Source organism: Gnatocerus cornutus, chromosome 6 (genome assembly GCF_029298725.1).
Source record: "Gnatocerus cornutus isolate USDA-ARS CGAHR chromosome 6, icGnaCorn1.1, whole genome shotgun sequence".
NCBI lineage: Eukaryota > Metazoa > Arthropoda > Insecta > Coleoptera > Tenebrionidae > Gnatocerus > Gnatocerus cornutus.
Genome location: NC_142238.1, coordinates 15,535,606 through 15,560,533, shown reverse-complemented (window position 1 = coordinate 15,560,533; position 24,928 = coordinate 15,535,606). Strand labels below are relative to the sequence as shown.

General features: G+C 32.0%; 1 pseudogene; it reads right to left on the bottom strand.

Annotated features, from left to right (window-relative positions):
• Positions 1 to 745: 745 nt before the first annotated feature.
• LOC148173365 (phenoloxidase-activating factor 2 pseudogene) lies at positions 746 to 4,319 on the bottom strand (annotated as a pseudogene).
• Positions 4,320 to 24,928: the final 20,609 nt, after the last annotated feature.

Sequence of the window (24,928 nt, the reverse complement as noted above, 5' to 3'; positions counted from 1 at the left end):
TATTTTCACCTGTAAACTTGATTTTTGTTTACTTAGATTCGCTTCAAAAAGTTTGATGAATGTGGTAAATTTCAAAATTCATCTCCAAAAATTGACAAAATTTTTGTCCAGCTAGATTTGCGATCGGGACCACTGTGCTCGTCTAGATATTCCTTCGATGAAATTTCTTTGCAAATCTGCCCCACATTCTTTGTAGTGCGTGCCTTGATCTCGCATCAAAACCTAATGCAACATCGAAAGTTGACTTTTATTTGTGTTATTTGGACTTTTGTACGCCGCTGCGGCTTCTGCGACCGACAGTTCATATATAACTTAAATCACGACCAATTTTCCGACAAAACGAGCAAAAATCAAACGTGTGATTTTAGTTTAGATCAAGTGCTCGTGATAAATGACGTGGAAAACAAAAGAAGGCAAACTATTACGTCGTCTATCTTGGATACTCAAGTTCCCCTCCGTCCCGCCGCCGACGTACGACAGCCTTCTTGACTTCGGCCGACCCGACCGCCGACCGGTCAGACCATATATTTCCAACTTGTCGAACTTTGCCACTTATGCAGGGAAAAAATCGCACTTTCAACACTTGTAAAACAAATTAGGGGTGTAATTAGTCAAAATTCGGCCCCAACTTGGACTTTCTTCGATTCGAGTTTTCGGTAATTTTGGTGGTAAATCATCTGCGAGTGCGAAATTGGAAAAAAGTTTTATTTACAATAATTTACATTCATTTTATGAAGTTTGGTAGTTACAGGGTGTAGTACTCAGTGGTGAAATTTTTACGGTTCATTTCTCCCTCGATCCAGGTTTTGAACGCCCGCACGTTGGAATACACCCCTGGCGCGTTGCCCCCGCAGCCGATCCCCCACGATACAATACCCACTTGGACAAATCTGTTTTTCTCCCCTGCAATCGGACAAATCAGCGGACTGCCCCCGTCCCCTTTGCAGGTGTCTTTGTTTTTCACTCCTCCAGCGCAGATGAAACTCTTGTGCAATCTGAACGCTTTCCCCAGTCTCGTCCCTCTCAAACTCTTCTGGCAGTTCACCCTTCCCACTAGCGGCAACGTTACTTTTCTTAACACCGCCGACAACCTCTTCCTCCCCAACCCTCGCCGCCCCCAGCCGCTCGCCACGCACTTTTCCTCGTCAATTTTGAATTTTCCCGCGGGCAGACAAATGAAGCCGACATTTTCTGTTACGGAAAACGGTTGATTTAAGACGAGGAGAGCGACGTCGTTCCATAACGTTCCCGGCTTGTATTGGGGGTGGAGGAGGATTTCTTTAACCGATCCGTCTTGGTGCGGGAGCGGCTCGTCTTTGTTCTTGATGTTCCATTCGCCTGCTCTCACTTTTACCGATGTAGTCGTGCTCGCAGCGACACAATGACCTGCTGTTATAACCACCTGCGGATGGATTAGGGAACCGCCGCATATAAATGAGCTTCGTTCTTTGGAGGCGGCGGCGTCGAACACTAGAACGGTCCACGGAAGTTCGCCTACTTCGGTTTTCTCGGAGTCGGAGGTGATGCGGATGCCAAGCTGGCCCACGTTGGAAAAACCGCACTTTTTTATGGGCGGCGGGGCGGCGGCTTCGAGGGGCATGTCGCAGCAGACGTCGAAGTGGTTCGGACACGCGTCGTTTTCGAAGCTGAAACAAGGAAAATTTTTACTATAATTAAAAGTTTTTTCGATATAAAAAGAGTTTTTTTTAAGTTTGCTTCAAAAATAAGCGAGATATCGAACGCGGAAGTTTGACAATATTATTCATGAAATTTTTTGATTTCAACAGTTAAACAGTTAAATACGAATTCTTAGCTGAAAAATTGCGAGAAACGATGGTTAAAATCCCTTTATTGATCTGTTTTTGTTTCTGAGAAATTGAGTTAAGTTTCGAACATTCGAAAATTTGACTTTATGGCGACAACACACAAATTCAAACGACCATAACTAAATTACGATTTGTTATCGGATCTGAATTTTAACCCTAGAGTTGAAATCTGCAGAAAATTCTGCGTACACTGATGTTTACTCCAAAAAATAAGCGAGATTTTGATATCAGAAGTTTGGCACAATTTTAGTCATGAATTTTTGCGAAAAACTGCAACTTTCGATTTTTGGAAAATCTAAAAACTATTTCTTATGTAAAAAGTTGCGAGAAAAACGATGGCGCAAACGGTTTCCTAATATTTCTAACAGTTTCCGAGATATTCAGCACGGATTGTTTCGAACCTTCAAAAATTTGGCCCTCTGGCGACAACCGAAAAACTCAAACGGCAACTCAGTTATTTATTGACAAAAATTTGCGGCTTTGGATTCAGTCTGACATTTTGCGTAAAATGAGCCGAAATTTGTTGAGTTTGCTTAATAATTAAACAAGGCATTGGCCAAAAACTGTTTTGAAGAGATCTTTTTAGGGTGATTTTTATTCACCGTTTTCAAGGTAAAAACGAGTTTACTACCTTAGTGTTAAACATCAATCGAAAGAGGGGCCTAAAATCTAGTAATTGGCTAAATTTGAGATTGATCGGACAAATAGTTTACGAGTTATAGCCAAAAATAAAAAAAATAAAAATTTTCATCATTTGAGTCGAAATTTTTTTTTCGCGAAAAATTGAATATTGAATTTTAGGCTTTTGAAAATTTTTTCTGGCGTTAAATGAGCTAAGGAAAACAATGGCGCAAACCGCATCTTAATATCTCTAATAGTTTCCGAGATATTTACATTGAAAAATTAGGAAATATTAGGAAAAATGAAAATCAACTATCGCAAATTTTGATCGACCATAACTCAGTTATTTGTTGTCGGATCTGAATTTAAATCCCAGATTTGGAATCTGCGGGAAATTCTGCTTACACTGATGTATAATAACTCAAGTTTACTCCAAAATAAGCAAGGCATCGATATCAGAAGTTTGGCATAGTTTTAGTCGTGAATTTTTGCGAAAAACTGCAACTTTCGACTTTTAAAAAATGTAAAAATTATTTTTTGTGTAAAAAAATGTGAGAAAAACGATGCCTCATCTCTAATAGTTTTCGAGATATGTAGATTTAAAAATTAAAAAATTAGGAAAATTGACCGTCAGAAATCCGAAATTTTGATCGGCTATAACTCAGTTATTTGTTGTGTTTGTTAATTAGTGGAAATTGTTGGTGCGCACTCGGAATAAAAATTTCTAAAAATTCAGTCCCTAAACACGTCGCAATTATTAAAACCTCCAAATTTCACTGGTTTAGAAGAAAAATTGGCAAAATTACGAAATTTGATAAAAATTAGTGGAAATTTGTGATTCGCGCTCGGAATAAAATTTTCTAAAAATTAAATTTTTTGCTCTAAAATTTTGAAATTTGGCACAGCTGATAAACATGTCATAAACAACTATTAAAGCCTCTAAAATCACTCTTTTTGGAATAAAATTGTCAAAGATACGAAATTTGATAAAAATGTAGAAATTTTTGGTGTGCCCCAAAATAAAAAATTTCTAAAAATTCAGTCCCTTGCTTTAATTATGACTAATTTTAACTTTATTATTGCCGATTGTTGCTGAAGACGGACATGAAGACTAAAATTTTTGGTGCGCTCTCAAAATAAAAATTTCTAAAAATTCAGCCTCTTGATCTAAAATTTAGAAATTTAGCATAGCTGATAAACACGCAATTATTTAAACCTCCAAATTTTACTCTTTTTGGAATAAAATTGTCAAAGTTACAAAATTTGATAAAAAATTTTGAAATTGATGATTTGAAGTCTGCGGAAAATTCTGCGAACACTGATGTATAATAACTCAAGTTTACTCCTAAAATAAGCAAGACATTGACCTCAAAGTGTTGACATACTTTTTTAATTTTTTCGAACAAATCTGTTGAAAACTATTGTACCTAATCGTATAATCCAGCGCTTGGAAACTGTTCATGGATAAATGAAACCATTAGCTGAAAAACCCTATGAATATTCTCCACTTCGTAAAGTTAAATTTTCATCCATATAGCCTCGGAGCTCGTCTACAGCTAATCAATATCACAAGAAAATGAAATTGACAGTTTCGGCTCTATGCACCCCATAATTTATTTAACATCTCCGAAATTCCAACCGCGATGTGCATGCGGTTTGGCCACAAAGCAATTTGTCACTTCTGAACCAGAATCTATCTTTTGCTTACCGGATATCCAATAACCCCTGACCATTGGCAGCCTCATCGTTATCGGCACACTGATGGGGAGGCACACACTGACATGGGATTTCATCGCTAATTGCATCATCAAAATATGACGCAAAAACGCATCGAGAAACGACGGACAAAAGTAGAAAGTGCACGATGGACATTTTGTCAGAAACTGACGTGGAAGGTTGGCGACTAATTGTCGACTTTAAAGGGGGAATTATTTTTGGAACTGACTCCTAAATACCGAACAGGTAATCCGATAATCCGATAATCAAAGATCTATTTGGGGAGTTAAGCCGGTTGTGGTGAAAAGACAAACTCGCCAATAATCATTTGAATACAGAGGTTCTCAAACTTGACCATATTTTCCACGAATTTCAATTTTGAGTCCCGCTCGGGTTGCTTTTCCAATTAATAATCGGAATGAAGAAACCGTTGACCTGCAAACTCGCTCTAAAACTCCCATAAAAAGTACACTTTGATGGAGGTTCACAGGCATCATTTTGAACACGTGACATCATTACCCGGTGGAGTTTAATTTGCAGCAAGACCTGCAATTGGCCCACCATATCCGCTCTGAAACAAATGGATTCGAAAGTGATTCCATTTTCTGTGTCATTAGTTTCCACTCTTGGCGCCAAACTCCGGCCGAAAGCTCAAAATAAAATTTAAGGAATTTTCAAATCAAGCGTTCTTTTTATGCTGTTGTTTTCTTCGATACGAAACGTGCCCACCGGTCGGTAATATTATTTCATTTCCGGCTTTTGCATTTAGAGGATCGTAATGAATTGGAAATAAACAAAGAATTGCAGTTTCGCTATTAGTAGGTGATGTGGAGAATGAAATGTGTAAAATTTGAGTCGAAAATATTTTTCGCGAAAAAATTGATCATTTTATTTTGGACATTTGAAAACTTTTTCTAAAGTAAAATATCCCGATAAAACTATGGCGCAAAAGGCTGCTTGAAATATCTAATAGTTTTCGAAATGTTTAGCTTTAAAAATTTGAAAAATGAAAATCAACTATCCGAAATTTTCATTGACCATAGCTCAGTTATTTGTCGTCGGATTTTAATTTAAATCGCACATTTAAAAATATGTAAAATAAGTTATGTTTAATACAAAAAATAAGCGAGATATGGAAATCAAAAATTTGGCATAGTCATAAATTTTCGCGAAAATTTGCAAATTTTGACTTTTGAAAACTCTAAGAACTATTTCTTATGTAAAAAATTGCGAAAAGAACGATGGCGCAAACCACATCTTAATATCTGAAATAGTTTCCAAGATATCGAGCACGAATTGTTTTGAACCTTCAAAAATTTGGCTCTCTGGCGACAACCCAAAATTTCAAACGGCCATAACTCAATTATTTGTTGATAAAAATTTAAAAATTCTTATGTTTTTAGATTTATTGTAAAATTCTGCTTAAAATAAGACCCAAATATGTTGAATTTGCTTAATAAATAAACGAGGTATTGGCCAAAAACTGTTTTGAAAACATCATTTTAGAGTGATTTTCAATCAATGTTTTCAAAAAGAAAACAACGTTTAATAGCTTGATTTATACATCAGTCGAAAGAGGAGCTCAAAATCTATCTACTGGCCATATTTGAGATCTATCGGACAAATAGTTTACGAGTTATGGTTAAAAATAAAAAAAATGAAAATTTTGTATCGTTTGAGTCGGATTTTTTTTTCGCAAAAAATCGACTGTCAAATTTTGGGCTTTTAAGCACTTTTTCTAACGTAAAATGAGCCGAGAAAAAACGATGGCGCAAACCGCATCTCAATATCTCTAATAGTTTCCGAGATATTTAACTTTATAAATAGGGAAAAACGAGAAAAATTTAAAATCAAAACTTTTATCAGCCATAACGTGGTTATTTGTAGTCGGATCTGAATTTAAATACCAGATTTGGATTTAGCGTGACATTCTGCGTAAAATGAGTCAAAATTTGTTGAGTTTGCCTAAGAAATAAACAAGGCATTGACCAAAAACTGTTTGGAAGTGGTCATTTTGGGGTGATTTTCAATCACTGTTTTCAATGTAAAAACGACGTTTAATACCTTTGTATTATATATCATTCGAAAGAGAAGCTCGAGTTCTCTCTACTGGCAAACTTTGAGATCGATCAGACAAACAGTTTACGAGTTATAGTCAAAAATAAAAAAAATGAAAATTTTTTATCGTTTGAGTCGGAATTTTTTTTGCAAACAATCGACTATCGAATTTTGAGCTTTTAAGCATTTTTTCTAACGTAAAATGAGCTGAGAAAAATGATGGCGCAAACCGCATCTCAATATCTCTAATAGTTTCCGAGACATTCAATTTTTAAAATTACGAAAAATAAGAAAAAATGAAAATCAACTTTCCAAAACTTTGATCGGCCATACCTTTGTCATCTGTTGTCGGATCTAAAATTAAATTCCAGATTTGGAATCTGCGTAAAATTTTGCCTACACTGATGTATAATAACTTAAGTTTACTCTAAAAAATAAGCGAGATATCAATATCAAAAGTTTGCCATAGTTTTAGTCATAAATTTTTGCAAAAATTTGCAAATTTGGGCTGTAGAAAAATCAAAGAACTATTTCTTATGTAAAAAATCGCGAGAAAAACGATTGCGCAAACCGCATCTTAATATCTGAAATAGTTTCCGAGATATCGAGCACGAATTGTTTTGAACCTTCGAAAATTTGACCCTCTGGCGACAACCCAAAATTTCAACCGGCCATAACTCGGTTATTTGTTGACAAAAATTTACAAATTATTATGTTTTAAGATTCCGCGTGAAATTCTGCGTAAAATGAGACCCAAATTTGTTGAGTTTGCATGATAAATAAACGAGGTATTGGCCAAAAACTGTTTTGAAAACGTCATTTTAGGGTGATTTTCAATCACTGTTTTCAAAAAGAAAACGACGTTTAATAGCTTGATTTATACATCAGTCAAAAGAGGAGCTCAAAATCTATCTACTGGCCAGATTTGAGATCTATCGGACAAATAGTTTACGAGTTATGGCCAAAAATAAAAAAAATGAAAAATTTTCATCGATTGGGCCAGAATTTTTTTTCGCGAAAAATTGACTATCGAATTTTGGACTTTTAAAGACATTTTCTAACGTAAAATGAGCCGAAAAAGAGAATGGTGCAAACCGCATCTCAATATCTCAAATAGTTTCCGAGATATTTAACTTTAAAAATTACGAAAAATGAGGAAAACTGAAAATTAACTATCCAAAACTTTGAGCGACTATAACTCTATTATTTGTTGTCGGATCAAAATTTCAATTTCAGATTTGAAATCTGTGGAAGATTCTGCGTACATTGGTGTATAAAAAACTCAAGTTTACACCAAAAAATAAACGAGATATCGATACTCGTATCAGATATTTGGCATGGTTTTAGTGATGAATTTTTGCGAAAAACTGCAACTTTTGAATTTTGAAACTCTAAGAACTATTTTTAATGTAAAAAACTGCGAAAAAATCAATGGCGTAAACGGTTTTCCAATATTTCTAAAAGTTTCCAAGATATGAGCACGGTTTGTTTTGAACCTTCAAAAGTATGGCCCTCTAACAATCCAAAAATTCAAACGGCTATAACTCAGTTATTTGTTTTTGGATTCAGTGTGACATTCTGCGTAAAATGAGCCTAAGCCAGTTAAGTTTACTAATAAGTAAACAAAGGAGGCATTTACCAAAAACTCTTTTCAAGAGATCTTTTTGGGGTGATTTTCAATCACAGTTTTTAAGGTGAGATCGATTTTTGAGTTTTACATCAATCGAAAGAGAAGCTTAAAATCTATCAACTGGCCAAATTGGAGATCGATCGGCCAAAAAAAAAAAATTGAAAAAAAATTATCGATTGAGTCGGAATTTTCGAAAGCTCAAAATAAAATTTAAGGAATTTTTAAATCAAGCGTTTTTTTACACTGTTTTTTTCTTCGATGCGAAACGTGCCTACCGGTCGGTAAATATTATTTTATTTCCGGCATTTTGCATTTAGAGGATCGCAATGAATTGAAATAAACGAAGAATTCAATCATTCAATTCTCTTTTCTATAATGGGAAGTGCAGTTTCGCCATTACGTGCGGTGATGTGGAAAATGAAATATGTAAAAAATAATCCCACTTCCGGTACAAAAGGAAAAAACGCGTTACAAATGGAATGTCGTTGCGATCCGCTTGCTTTTAGACACATGAAGTGTAATATATAAATTCCCTTTTGAGCTGCATCACGTAATGTGCTTTAACGGGTTTTCATTTAGCGTTGTTATTATCTAAAAGTGTTCCATTACTAGCCATTTTATTTCACGGCAAATAGGAGCACAATGCCATGAAAAGTGATGCTATTAAAACAGAGCTTTTGAATTTTTGTTGCGCTAGTTGAAAGGGTGACCTTCCTGAGCCGCTCTTAAACGAATCCAATTGTGTAAAGAGCAGTACCACGTCATTCCTCCGGTATTAAAGCAAATAAAGTGTTTAATTTTTAGTATCCTTCTCCCCGGCCGTTAAGTAAGCTAATTACAGATGGGGTGGAAATATTTCACCCCGGCGCAGCTCAGGAAGAGCGTATGACTCTCCAGGGGCACCTAGGGCTCTTGCGCACCGCTGACACCCAGATACATCACCCGGACCGAACGGCTGGAGCATAACACCGCCAAACTTCCTGTTAAATAGCATTAGTTTCTAGTCTTGAACCTCGCGATGTTGATTATCCTGGCGAGATTGCTTGTCTTACGAATTCGATGCGGTGAAGCTTTTAGTCGAATTTTCTCGATATGTTTAAAGCACATTAAGCTGAAAAGTTGTCAGCTAATCGCATTAAGTGCTCTAATACTTCGGGTCTCGGTAGAGTCATGCGATAGGAAGGGTTCGCTCTGTCCGGTCGACTCCCACTTCTATAAAACAATCTAATCAGATTGTACGCAGATTACAAGGAAACTTTTTTAATTCAAGTTTGTTAAAGAGGGTTTATAAGCTATTTGAGATTACTAACAGAGAATTCACGCTCCACTCGCTTAGGATTCCGACTCTGTCATTTGATAATCTAATCCTGTCGGGCGCTGCTTCTGCACGAAAAAATATAAGCGCGTTTTCACGACGGGGTTGAGACGTAGTTTACTTATATTTAGTTAATTACTTACTATGTTAGGGTTCTGGTGACCAAGAGTGCACTGATTTGGGTTCGGCGAGACGTTGCGCTCAATTTGTACCCATTTAAAAAATTCTCCTTTCTCAGATAGAGCAAATTTAAACTGTTTTTGAAGGCGAAAAATAGCAGATTTTGTTAAAACATATTTTTTCTTTGCGATTTTCTAAAATTTGAGCCTCAGTTTCGAGATATTAACAATTTTGGAAACTAATTAGTTTGGTGACGTTACTATCTCTAAAGTGTTCATTAACTGTGTCAAAATACAAAATTTTAGAACAAATGATACAGATTTTAGAAACTGTTATTTTAAGACGGTCCAAAAACTTCTAATTTTTGAATATTAAAATTCGTATCTTTGTTAGTTTTCCAGTTATGTCAATGAAATTTCGCGAGGTTACTATCTTTTTAGTGTTTATTGACTGTGCTTAAGTACAAAAATTTAGAATACAAAATTCAGATTTTAGAAAATTTTATTTTAGAACGGGCCAAAAACTTTTTACTTTTTACTAATAAAATTCGAATTTTTGCTAGATTACAAGATATGACACTTAAATTTAGTGACGTCACTATTTTTGAAGTGTTTATTAACTGTGTCAAAGTACAAAATGTTAGAACAAAAAATACAGATTTTAGAAAAATTTATTTTAGCACGGACCAAAACATAACTTTTTATTATTAAAATTCGTATTTTTGATAGTTTTTAAGTTACAACAATAAAATTTTGAAAATTTACTTCTAAAGTGTTTAATTATGCAAAAGTACAACATTTTAGAACAAAAATACAGATTTTAAAAAATTTTATTTTTAGACAGACTAAAACCTTTTGAATTTGAAATTTTGAATATTAAAATTTGAATTTTTGTTAGTTTTTGTGCTATAACAATAAAATTTCGTACACTGCTGTTTCTAAAGCGTTTATTGTTATAGCTCAAAAACTAACAAAAGTACGAATCTTAATAATCGAAATTCAATCCAAAAATAAAATTTTCGAAAATCTGTATTTCTTGTTCTAATGTGTTATATTTTGGCACAGTTAATAAACACTTTAAAAATAGGAATCTTATTAAATGTCATTTTTATAGCTCAAAAACTAACAAAAATACGGATTTTAATAATCAAAAGTTAAAAGTTTTTGTTTTGTCCGAAAATAAAAATTCTTAAAATCTGTATTTATTCTTCTTATATTTCGTACTTTTGCAATGTTAATAACTACTTTACAAATAGCAATCTCACCAAGTTTCATTGTTATAGCGCAAAAGCGAACAAAAATACGAATTTTAATAATCAAAATATGAAAGTTTTTGGTCTGTTCTAAAATAAAATGTTCTAAAATCTGTATTTCTAGTTCGAAAATTTTGCAAATTGTCACAGTTACTAAATATTATTTAAATAGTGACCTCCATAGATTTAATGATTTGATTATTGATTTGATGTCGATTCTTACCGAACTAAGCGCAAAGTAAAAAAGAAAAATTTTGCGACAACCACGTTTTTAGTTCAATCGCAAGTTAAAGAATCGCATACTATGCAGACACTTTGACAGAGGGAAATATATTACATTCTCATATTCAATAACATAAACTACAGGTGAAGTTTCCAACAATAACTTCCGAATTCTTGTACCAACCCAATTTCAACAATTTCCCAACTCGTGTAAAAAGCACAGTCCCGAGAAAAATATTGACAAGCGTTTTGTTTACACGTTCGTAAACTTTACATTTAGTAATACATATTTCGTTGCCGCAAGTGATCGGTGTTTGTACTGGGTTTAGTATACACAGGTAAATCTCGTGGAGCTACAACTTTTGCCGTAAATAATTGAATGGACAAAGTTTGAGCCGAAAGTCTTACACGAGCTATTGAAAGAGGAAGTAACGTTGCTTTAGAAAACTTGTCGGCGAATAAAAATGCGTGGGAAATTCTATATAAATTTCATTAAAAGCAGCACAGTTCGTTATTAAATAAATTAAATAGACTTTACAATTCATTTAGCAATCATTACACAAAGGAATCGGAATAATTACATTTGATTGTTTACCGTGTTTGATTGAAGAGTTATATTCAATATATTGGGATGTGGATCGAAGAGCGATTTGCGAATAATTGTCACACAATTAGAGTTTTTGTAATAGCATTAGCAGCAATGACAAAATGGTGAATGCGCCAGGTAGCCCCTGTACATCCACAATTGATCGCAGCTGTGGCAGCAGAATTTGAACAAGGTTAGACTATTAAGTCCAACATCTTTGTTATTCGAGGACGGATTTTAGTAAAATTTATAAACCAAGATAACTGAAGAGGAATTTTATTCGTCTTATTTTAATTTGAAATTATTTAAAATTATCTTATCTTAATAACGTACGATCGCTAAAAACGAAAGTTTTCAAGAAAAAGAGCAAAAACTAAGCCAACATTTCCTAAAGCTACAAAATCATTTCGGGGCTATTTTGGACATTCTTGATATATGTTTCAAACTGTCATTTTTGACGTTTTTCGTTTGCGTTTTTTGTCTGATTATGAAAATCCAAAAATCTGACACTTTCTTATAATATGGACATAACTGCACTTTAAAATTCGTTTAATAAAATGAGTTTTGATTATAAAAATTCGTATTTTTGTTAGTTTTTTAGGTATGGCAATAAAATTTAGTGAGGTTGCTACTTTTAAAGTGTTCATTTACTTTGCCAAAATAAAAAAATTTAGAAAAAAAAATACAGATTTAAAAAAAATATATTTTTGGACAAACCAAAACTTTTAACTTTTGATTATTATTAAAACTCGTATTTTTGTAAGTATTAAAGTTTTGACATTGAAATTTGGAGAATTTATTATTTCTAAAGTGTTAATTAGTTGTGCCAAAGCACTAAATTTTAGAACAAAAATTAAAGATTAAAAAAATTTTTTTAGAACAAATCAAAACTTCCAACTTTTGATTACTAAAATTCGTAGCTTTGTTAGTTTTTAAGATTTGACAACGAAATTTAGGCAATTTATTATTTTTAAAGTGTGTATTAATAGTCCCAAAATACAATATTTTAGAACAAAAAATCAAGATTTTAGAAAATTTCATTTTAGAACAGAACTTTTGGTTATAAAAATTCGTATTTTTATTAGTTTTTAAGCTATGACAATGCAATTTGCTGCGGTTACCATTTTTAAAGTGCTTATTTACTGTGCCAAAGTACAACATTTTAGATCAAAGAATACAAATTTTAGATAAATTGATTTTTGAGCAGACCAAAAACTTTCAACTTTTGATTATTAAAATTCGTAGTTTTGTTAGTTTTTAAGCTATGACAATAAAATTTGGTGAGATTGCTATTGTATAGATGTTTATATATTGTGTGAAAGTACAACATTTTAGGACAGAAAATACAGATTTTAGAAAATTTTATCTTAGAACGAACCAAAAACTTTTAACTTTTTACTATTAAAATTTATATTTTTGTTAGTTCTTAAGTTATGGCAATGAAATTTATGGAGGTTACTATTTTTAAAGTGATTATTAACTGTGATAAAATACTAAATTTTAGAACAAAAAACCAAGATTTTAGAAAATTTTATTTTAGAACAGAACTTTCAACTTTTGGTTATAAAAATTCGTATTTTTATTAGTTTTTGACGCTATGACAATGCAATTTACTGCGGTTAAAATTTTAAAGTGCTTATTTACTGTGGCAAAGTACAACTTTTTAGATCAAAGAATACAAATTTTAGATAAATTGATTTTTGAGCAGACCAAAAACTTTCAACTTTTGATTATTAAAATTCGTAGTTTTGTAGTTTTTAAGCTATGACAATAAAATTTGGTGAGATTGCTATTGTATAGATGTTTATTTATTGCGTGAAAGTACAACATTTTAGGACAAAAAATACAGATTTTAAAAATTTTATCTTAGATCGAACCAAAAACTTTTAACTTTTTACTATTAAAATTTATATTTTTGTTAGTTCTTAAGTTAATGGCAATGAAATTTATGGAGGTTACTATTTTTAAAGTGATTATTAACTGTGATAAAATACTAAATTTTAGAACAAAAAACCAAGATTTTAGAAAATTTTATTTTAGAACAGAACTTTCAACTTTTGGTTATAAAAATTCGTATTTTTATTAGTTTTTGACGCTATGACAATGCAATTTACTGCGGTTAAAATTTTAAAGTGCTTATTTACTATGCCAAAGTACAACTTTTTAGATCAAAGAATACAAATTTTAGATAAATTGATTTTTGGGCAGACCAAAAACTTTCAACTTTTGATTATTAAAATTCGTAGTTTTGTTAGTTTTGACAATAAAATTTGGTGAGATTGCTATTGTATAGATGTTTATTTATTGCGTGAAAGTACAACATTTTAGGACAAAAAATACAGATTTTAAAAATTTTATTTTAGAACGAACCAAAAACTTTTAACTTTTTACTATTAAAATTTATATTTTTGTTAGTTCTTAAGTTATGGCAATGAAATTTATGGAGGTTACTATTTTTGAAGTGATTATTAACTGTGATAAAATACTACATTTTAAAACAAAAAACCAAGATTTTAGAAAATTTTATTTTAGAACAGAACTTTCAACTTTTGGTTATAAAAATTCGTATTTTTATTAGTTTTTAAGCTATGACAATGCAATTTACTGCGGTTACAATTTTAAAGTGCTTATTTACTGTGCCAATGTACAACTTTTTAGATCAAAGAATACTAATTTTAGATAAATTGATTTTTGAGCAGACCAAAAACTTTCAACTTTTGATTATTAAAATTCGTAGTTTTGTTAGTTTTTAAGATATGACAATAAAATTTGGTAAGATTGCTACTTTTAAAGTGTTTATTAACTGTGTCAAAGTACTAAATTTTACAACAAAAGAAAACACAGATTTTATAAAATTTTATTTTTGGACTGACCGAAAACTTTCAAATTTTGATTATTAAATTTCGTGTTTTTGTTAGTTTTTGACCTATAACAATAACTTTTGGTAAAATTGCTATTGTATAGGTGTTTATTTATTGTGTAAAAGTACAACATTTTAGAACAAAAAATACAGATTTTAGAAATTTTTATTCTAGAAGGAACCAAAAACTTTTTTACTATTAAAATTTATATTTTTTTTAGTTTTTAAGTTATAGCAATGAAATGTAAGGAAGTTACTATTTTAAAAGTGATTATTAACTGTGATAATACTAAATTTTAGAACAAAAAACACAGATTTTAGAAAAATTTATTTTGGTACAGACCGAAAACTTTTAACTTTTGATTATTAAAATTCGTATATTTTTGTTAGTTATTGTTGGAAACTTCACCTGTAGTTTATATTATTGAATGTGAGAATGCAATATATTTCCCTCTGTCAAAGTGCCTGCATAGTATGCAATTCTTTAACTCGCGATTCAACTAAAAACGTGGCTGTCGCAAAATTCTTCTTCTTTACTCTGCGCTTAGTTCGGTAAGAGTCGACATCAATATCGATGAGGCTTTATCGATAGTTTGCGCTAAAAATGGGTTTTGTATCGTATTGTGCCCACGGCTGTTAGTTCTTTGATGAGTCCATGCATCAGCGCTAAGCTCCAGATGAGTCCCCAGCTCTCGGGGGGGATTTCTGTAGCGCGACTATTGATCACCGGTAAGTTTTCTGTTTTTAACGACTTGGCACTACGACCTCGTCGTGCTGAGGTTGTGATGGTGCGATCTGTCTCCTTAATCCTCTTTCACAAATGTTTCCTTCAAACTTATAAATGTAGGTGCTTGATTTTTTTATTAAAAAGAATTTCGAATTCAATATTACGTTTTTCTCTGCCCTCGCTGAAAACTTCGGAGCGTGAACATTTTCCAGCTGCTGAATTTTAAATTGAGTAATATCTTCATATATTCTTTTGATATTACTCGAAATGTTTTCTTATAATTGAAGTAAACTTTCTAATTTGCGTTAAGTACCTACCGGGTCTCGGTTAAGCTTGTTTTCCAAAGTCGGAATTATGAAAATTTATACGCCACGGCTTTAATCCGATTGACGACTAATTTCGTGAGACAATCGAACATGTTTCACCGTGTCAATTTCGTGCCTCAGAAGAGCAATACGAAGCCTCCAAGGACTGAATATCACCTCACTTCTAAACTTTAATTGTTTTCCAATTCTTCGCAACTGCAGTTTCAGCACACAATTTCAGGTGGATTTTATCGAATTTGGCCAGATTTTTTTCACTCCCTGTTGTATCGAACTTCTCAAATGAACAATTACAAAGACCCATCTTCTCCATATATCAAACAGTTTGAATGTCTAAACTACCTTATCTGCCGTCATAAGTTCATCAAGTGGAAGTTCAATGGAACTGTTTCCTCCAGTTCCAAGTTAAATTCGGTAACGTTAAGTGGATTGCTGTACCATCGAGACTGCTATACATTTCCAGAAACACTTAATCAGCCTTTATTACCCACGTTCAAGTAACAGCATATAGATATACCGACGTATTATTATTTAAATCTGAATTGTTGATTCTTTGTTTACCTTCGCGTTGTACGTTGCCACCGGTGTGAATGTTTCAGTTTTATTTGCCAAGTCTGATTGTTTATTCGGAGATAATAAAGCAAACATGCAGGGGCGTGCTTGGATGTTATAACTCGGGCACGAAAGGAATTACGGGCTGAGGGAGTATTTTAACTTGGAATATTGTTTAACTTTTCGAACTAACGTGAGATATTTCGTGAACTTAATACAACATAATGAATAAACTTGTTCTACGAATAATTCGCTATTTCTATTCGAGTATTGAATTTTTTAAAACTACTATTCTTTTGGAAATAGACGATGCTACAGTCTTATATATTTTGTCGGAATGGCCACCAGTTTAGGCCCAAATAAGTACCGATAACTCAGATAAGAACATCTTAAATATTTCGCTTTATTATTCTGTGACGTTTATTCGCGATTCTGGTTATTTTATGGAGTTGATTTTAGTTTCTCTTTAATAAAAACGCGCGTATTTTGTCTGATAAGTCCATTGTATATGTCGTCATTTTTTGCCCTCCATGAAAGCTTTGTTTGCATTTTTTTGTTACATTTTGTTGATTTTGTAGTAAGGGCTGTAACTTTAAAAATTTTAACGCCAAAATTATGAAATTTGTAGAGATTATTAATTTAGACTAGCTTAATAACCGTATTAAATTGAAAACATTTTAACTGAAAGAGACAAATTTTGGAAATTTTTATTCTGAGAGTGAACCGAAATTTTCTAAAAGTTATAATTACTGCTTGAGACTATAATAATCAGTATTCGTTTTTTTTGATGTAATTAATTTTGACTTAATTAGCAATATTAATTAATTACAAAATTATAAAACGGACGAGACAAATTTTGAAATTTTTTTTATGGAGGGTAAACAAAAATCTTCTAAAAATATATGTCAAGAGTTCTAACTCTGATAATTTTAACGCCACGGTGGTCAAATTTTGAAAGGCTATTAATTTAGACTTAATTACTAACTGTGCAAAATTTTAAAATTATAGAGCAAAATCGACAATTTCTTGAATGTTTTGTTTGGAGAATGAACCAAAAGCTTTAGTGAAAATATATCAAGAGCTGTAACTCTGGTAATTTGTAAGCCTCAGTTATAAAATTTGGGGAAGCTACCAATTTGGATTTAATTAATGATTGTGCCAAATTTCAAAATTATAGAGTAAAAGAGGTAAATTTTAGAATTTTTTATTTTTAAAATAAACCAAAATTTTCAGAAAAAAATTGTCAAGAGTTGTAACTCTGTCAATTTTAAAGCCACGACAATCAAATTTAAAGAGGTTATTAATTTTGATTTAGTTACTAACTGTACTAAATTTTAAAATTATAGAGCAAAAGCGAGAAATTTTGGAATTTTTTATTTGGAGAATGAACCGAACGCTTCAGTAAAAATATGATAATGGCTGTAACTCAAGTAATTTGTACGTCATTGTCATCAAATTTGGGGAGGTTACGAATTTAGACCTAGTTGTGCCAAATTTTAAAGTTATAAGGCAAAAGGAAAAAATTTTGTAATTTTTAATTTAGAGAATAAACCAAAATTTTCTGAAAAAATATGTTAAGGGCTATAACTCTGATTATTTTAACTCCATACTAATCAAATTTAGGGAAGTTATTAGTTAAAATTTTGTTATTAAATGTGCCAAATTTTAAAAATTATAGAGCAGAAGGAGTAAATTGTGGAATTTTTTATTTGGAGAAAGAGCCAACATCTTCTGAAAAATTAGGTCAATAGCTGTAACTCTAGTAATTTTAACGCGACGGTTATCAAATTTGGGGCGTTTACTAATTTAGAACTGATAATTAACTATGTAAAATAGCAAAAATATAAAGCAAAAAAAAACAGTTGGACTTAAAGGTAGGAATTTTTATTTTTTAGATGAACTGAAAATTGCAAAAAAAATTATTAAGGGTGGTAATTTTAGTAATTTTAACAAGATAATAATCAAATTAAACAAGTTTATTAACTTACACTTAATTACTGTGCTAAATATAAACATTTTAAAGCAGAAGCGTCAAATTTTAGAATTTTTTATTTGAAGTTTAAACAAATTTAATAGACCAAACAACCTAAATTTTCTAATTTTTATTTTTAAATAACCCGAACATTTCCCTGTAATTATACTAAAGTGTATAAGTAGTTTTAACACAGCAATCAAATTAAGTTCGTAATCTACTACATTGTGTACAGTTGAGATTCAGTGACGTGTAAAAATGGTGGATGCGCCAGACGACAAACCTCCCCGTGACTGCAAATATTTTCCTACATTTTGAGTGCATTCTTTCCAGACCAGCGCGAAAACTATCGATTCACGTTTTTCTCATCCAAAATCCACTCACCTTTCAACCCCAAATCCGAAAATTTCTCATTTGTTCAAACTTAGTAAGTAAAAGTTTCTTGATCGTGACCCGATCGATTATCGCAATACTTTGTCAGCAAACATGAATTGAAGACTTGACTCCGACAGGAGTAGATTTAAAGCGTGGTTTAGAGTTAATTTGACCAGTCATTTGTACTGATTAGACTCCAGATCTAAGCCGAGGGATTAAGCTTAGAAATTACAGTAAGGTAGTGGCGGTTACCGGAGCAAATCACGCGCGATTGGAGATTATTCAAGAGCGAGCTTGAATATATCAAACCCGTGTGATATCTTGTGCTTTTACTCCATTTTCTGACGTACAGATCCCAATATGGTACTTTGGGGACGGTGCATATCACTGATAGAATATATTAAGCTCCTGATACTTCTTAAGGGGAGCTTATTTGGATATGATGCAGCTTTTTAATCTCCTCGGATATTAACTTAGCAGGATATTAAATTTTTACTCAGACACGAGTTTTTATTTAATTACTGATCTGCGATTTTTAGTTTCAGTGCCCTTGCGGTTATTTTATTGTGGTAGTCGAGCGGTATCTCCCATTATTTCAATTAGCTTTTCTACGTTGTGTGAATACGGCCCAAGTTTGCCTAAACAAATAGAATTGGGTATCTGCGAAATAAATGGGGAGCAGCAAGACAAACTGCGGAGATGATACAGCATGTTCCACATGGTAAAATAATAATTTAGTGGGCTGTACAAACACCAGCAGCACATAAGTCTGAGCTGAAGGTAAAGACAAACACTTTATTTTAATTTCCCAAGAGGAGCAGTCTTCAAATTATGTGTATAAGTGTTGGCGCTGAGACAATACAGCTACCTGCTCGCGCCAAAACTCCCATTTTAATTGACCATGAGAGCTGATTTTTATTGAACGGAAATGATGACCAGACGCAACAGTTCCAAATGCGAGCGGAAACAAAGTTCGTTTTATGGTAATTCCGCTCCAACGCTTGCAAGTGCGATTTTTTTTTGGGTCTGCTAAATGCTCGGCGAAAACTCTATTAAAACTTGCGCACTCCAGAAATCGCGCCATGAAAAGCGGGGAAAAGCACATATCACGCACATGTGGAAGTCATTATTTATTAATTCTTAGTAAATTGTCGAATTTTGAAATTGCGCCGTTCGATAACAGTTGTAATTTGTGACGGAATGAAAGAAAATAGATTTTACACGTTTTCCACTGTACGTTTCTCAGGCGCAAAGTTTTTAATTCGGGAAAATTACTATAAAGTTAAAGTATAAGTATAAGTTTATAAATTTTGCCATTATAGATGAAAAGTCAAATTTTAGATATTTTATTTTTGAGGCGAAACCGAATTATGGAAAATCCTAACTTAAAATTCGTAAATTTGGTAATTTTAGTGCTACAACTATAAAATTTGGGGAAAGTGCCGGTTTTCGTTTGTTTATTAACTCTGCCAAATTGCAACATTGTAGATCAAAAAACACAAATTTTAGAAATTTTTATTTTCAAAGCAAACCCGAAATAAAATGAAAAATCTTCCCTTGAAATTCGTAATTTTGGTAATTTTAGTGCTACAACCATGAAATTTGGGAAAATTATTAGTTTTTGACCGTTTATTAACTCTGCCAAATTGCAACATTATAGATCTAAAGACACAAATTTTAGAAATTTTATTTTTAAGACGAAACCAAATTATGGAAAATCCAAACTTAAAATTCGTAATTTTGGTAATTTTAATGCTACAACTATAAAATTTGAGAAAGTTACTAGTTTTTGACTGTTTATAAACTCTGTTAAATTGCAACATTAAAGATCAGAAGACACAAATTTTAGAAATTTTAATTTTTAAGGCAAAGCCAAAATAGCAGAAATTCTCCCTAAAAATTCGTAATTTTGGTAATTTTAGTGCTCTAGCTATAAAATTTTAGAAAATTATTAGTTTTTACTTCTTTATTAACTATGCCAAATTGCAACATTGTAGTTCAAAAGATACAAATTTTAGAATTTTTTTTTCAATACCAAGCCAAAATATAAGAAATTAAACCTAAAAATTCTTAATTTTGATAATTTTAGTGCTACAACTATAAAGTTTGGGGAAATTACTAGTTTTTGTTTGTTTATTAACTTTGCAAAATTGCAACATTGTAGATCAAAAACACAAATTTTAGAAATTTTTATTTTCAGGGCAAAGCCGAAATAAAATGAGAAATCCTTCCTTGAAATTTGTAATTTTGGTAATTTTAGTGCCACAACTATGAAATTTGAGAATGTCACTTGTTTTTGACCGTTTATTGACTCTGCCAAATTGCAGCATTGTAGATCAAAAGATACAAACTTTAGAAATTTTATTTTTAAGACGAAACCAAATTATGGGAAATCCTAACTTAAAATTCGTAATTTTGGTAATTTTAATGCTACAACTATGAAATTTGGGAAAGTTACTAGTTTTCGACCGTTTATTAAGTCTGTTAAATTGCAACATTGCAGATCAGAAGACACAAATTTTAGAAATTTTTATTTTTAAGGCAAAGCCAAAATATCAGAAATTCTCCCTAAAAATTCGTAATTTTGATAATTTTAGTGCTCCAGCTATGAAATTTTGGAGAATTATAAGTTTTCACTTTTTTATCAACTATGCCAAATTGCAACATGGTAGTTCAAAAGACACAAATTTTATATATTTTTTTTTCAATTCGAAGCCAAAATATGAGAAATTCTCCCTAAAAATTCGTAATTTTGGTAATTTTAGTGCTATCGCTATGAAATTTGGGGAAATTACTAGTTTTTAATCGTTTATCAACTTTGCCAAATTGCAACATTGTAGATCGAAAGACACAAATTTTAGAAATTTTTATTTTCAAGGCGAAGCCAAAATATGAAAAATCTTTCCCAAAAATCGTAATTTTTAGTAATTTTAGGGCTACAGCTATGAAATTGAAAGAAATTACTAGTATTTAATCGTTTATTAACTTTGCCAAATTGCAACATGGTAAATCAAAAGACACAAATTTTAGAAATAGTCAAATTTCGAAATTCTGCCGTTCGATAACAGTTGTAATTTGTGACTGAATGAAAGAAAATAGATTTTCCACGTTTCTCACAGTACGTTTCCCGGGCGCAAAGTTCTTAATTATAATTAATTGACGTGGCACGTACCACTGCACATTAAGAGCTGCCCTTAAAAGCTTTTATCTGCTTGAACCGTCGAATTTCCAGCCACCGGATATTTGATGAAATTGACAAGTTCAGAGTTTAAATCCCTGCAAGATCTCGGACATAATAAAAGAACTTGTAATTACGAACAAGAGACAACTGTTCTCGCTTTAATTAATGCAGTTTGACATGGGTCAGTCCGTCCCTAAATTCCCGAACTACCTGGAAAACTCAAAGACCGGTGCATCCTTTGATCCTTCAAATCCCGTCAGTTGCAAGGAAGCAAAAAAGACGCTGCGACGTTTTATACAATTACAGGGATCTTTAAAAGAATTTCTAATGATTTTCTCCTTTGGTCGTAAACTAATATTCTTTTCATTTTTGCTGATACGAATTTGTTCGGATCGGGACTTTTGAGAGTGGTGCTTTGAAGTGTTGCGGGAAGAATTTTTTTTAATGAATTCGTAAACTGGGGAGACGCAAACAAAATATGAGGTAAAGGGATCTCCGCGAACGTCGTTATCGAAGTGGTCGTGTTACAAAATATGGTTCTTTTGTCAAGGGGTTAACGTGGTGATACTTGAGAATAATTGCGAACGAGAAGAGCAAAAAGTGGAATAGAAACCATTGTCGAAAAAAATTGAGGGTTTTAAAACGACCAGATGGGGTGGTTTTGTTACGACGGCGGCCTCTGCCGGGCGGTAGCGGCGGAATTTCGCAGGACAAATCTCGCAGGTTGAGGTCCTGGAAAAGTGCTAGTTTTCTTTGATTAAAATTGGTCTCTCTTTTAATTTCGTCCACTAGTCGACAGTGTCGTCGTGTAACTAAAAATAAACAAAACTTTACAGAGCTAGTAGTTATGGAAAATCTAAATTTAATGAATTTTCAAACTGTTTGCTTAAAATAATTGTGTGTAAAACGGTGGAAAAGAAACTTTCGAAGCTTGGCTTCACAAATGAGTTGCAAATTAAAGTGTAGAGCCCCAGCTACTGCCCTAAATAGCCTAAATACAATTTTAGCGTTTATATTGACAGAACCTGTCAATATTTTCATTCGTTTGTTAATTTTTGGAATTCTGAAAAATGCGAATTTTGTTGTTATTCACTACTTTAACAAATTACTAATTGTGAGAACATGCAGAGACGGATTAAGGCCCATTGAGATCCTGGACGCATGAGAGAATATTTGGTCCATTAAAAAAGAGAGAGAAATATTAAATTTTAGAGTCTTTAGATGCTTTCTCGGCTTTGTTTGTTATAATTCTCCTTCTGTAATATTTATTATTCGAATTTATTTTTAAAATGCCAGCACTTGACCTTCTGGAAACACATAGCAATAGAATCAACAAATTACTTTTTTGTTAGATTGGGAAAAAGGTGTTGCGCAATTAAGTTTTAACTTATTAAATTTTTTATTTTAATTAGTTCTGTTTCGACTTTTAGAAACGATGTTGCCCTGACAAAAACTGAATATGCTAGATAATATTCATATAAACATTTTATAAGGTTTTTGATTTAGAAAAAATTTTTAGAATTTTTATTAGCAAGGCAAAGCAAATTCCCTAAAATTTGTAATTTTAGTGCTACAGCTATGAAATCTTAGAATGTTACTAGTTTTTGATTGTATGTTAACTCTGCCAAATTGCAACATTGTAAAGCGAAAGACACAAATTTTAGAAATTTTTATTTTTAAGGCAAAGCCGAAATATGAGAAATCGTCTCTTAAAATTCGTAATTTTGGTAATTTTAGTGCTACAGCCATGAAATTTGGGGAAACTACTAGTTTTTAATCGTTTAATAACTCTGCCAAATTGCAACATTGCAGATCAAAAAACTCAATTGTTTAAAATTTTTATTTTGAAGGCAAAGCCGAAATATCAGAAATTTTTCCCCTAAAACTTAAAATTTTGGTAATTTTAGTGCTTCAGCTATAAAATTTGGGGCAATTACTACTTTCAGATCGTTTATTAACTCTGTCAATTTGCAACATTGTATTTTAAAAAATTTTATTTTCTAGGCGAGGCCAAAATATAAAAGATCCTCCCCAAAAATTCGTTATTTTGGTAATTTTAGTGCTACTGCTATGAAATTTGGGAACATTACTAGTTTTTGATTGCTTATTATGTCTGCTAAATTGCAGCATTGTACATCAAAAAACACAAATTTTTGAAATTTTATTTTTAAGGCGGAACCAAATATGAGAATTCCTTTCTTAAAATTCGTATTTTTTTAATTTTAGAGCTTCAGCTCTGAAATTTGAAGACATTTACTACTTTTTGATTGTTTATTAACTTTGCCAAATTGCAACATTGTAAATCAAAAGACACACATTTTAGAATTTTTTATTTTTAAGCAGAATTTTAAAAATCCAACAATTGTCACTAAAATTTACAATTCTAGCAATTTTAACTTTATGGCAATCAAATTTAGGCAGAATGCTATTTTTGAGTCGCTTATTAATTTTACCAAATCACAAAATTATAATGCCAAAAACAAGAATTTTAGAATTTTTTTTTCTCAACCTAACCAAAAATCTGTTCAAATTTTTAATTTAATAAAAAATATTTGATTTTTTACTAACACGAATTTATTTGTTTTAGATATCATTCTAACTTTGGAATTTTCACTCAACACCTTGGAACATTTTGAATAATTTAAGACAAAATCTTCTTTTTTGATTTTTTTCACATTGATCTAGAGATTTATTTTTCTTATAGTCGTTTCTGAAATTTCCTTCTTTCTGTGACGAACTTCGTTTTGCCCTTTTACCAAAATTTTTTTCCCAAATAAAATCAGTTTTGAAAATTTTATTTGATAAGATTGGAAAAATCCGGAAAATTTATTTGCACAACCAAGAGGAATCAAGTTCCACCATTGATTTTGAGTGCCGAACATTTTAGTGCGCGAGATAGTTCAGTTCAATTCAGTAGTGTCTTAAAAATAAAATTAAAATCTTTTTTAAAACAAAGTGAGTAAGTGAGTGGTTCTTGGTTCTTGGTTCTTGGTTCCTAGAGGGGGATGCAGAGGTACGAGCTTGACGATTCAGCTCGTGGCCAGGATGAAAGGGTGTGTTATTTCATCCCTCCTAAAATGTACAAATACTCATATTTATTTCTTTAATTGCAACTGACATCGTAGAAGCCATAAGGGTAGAATCTGGGACTCTTGGGCATTTTCTGAAATTGTTCATCGTCGTTTGCCAATGTAAATTTTCCTCTCTTGTACATCTTTGTAAAATCGGTCACCGCGTCTTCCGCAAGTGTTCAAATTCAAAGTCAAGTTTTGCAAAACATTGCCGAAGTACTTTTAGTACGCGAGATAATCAAATGAAAGTTTGAAACAATTTATTAAAGCTTATAATTTTTGTAATTTTAAAGCCACAACTATGAACTTTAGAGAGATTATAAACCTAGATTTGTTTATTAAGTGTACCAAATTGCAAAAGTGTAAGTCAAAGAAGATAAATTTTAGAATTTTTTATTCTGAAGATAAACCAAAATCTTTCAATTTTTTTTAAGGCTTGTAACTTTAGTAGTTTAAAAGCCACAACAACCAAATTGGCTGAGGTTAGTAAGTTAGACCTGATTTATAAGTGTGCTTAATTG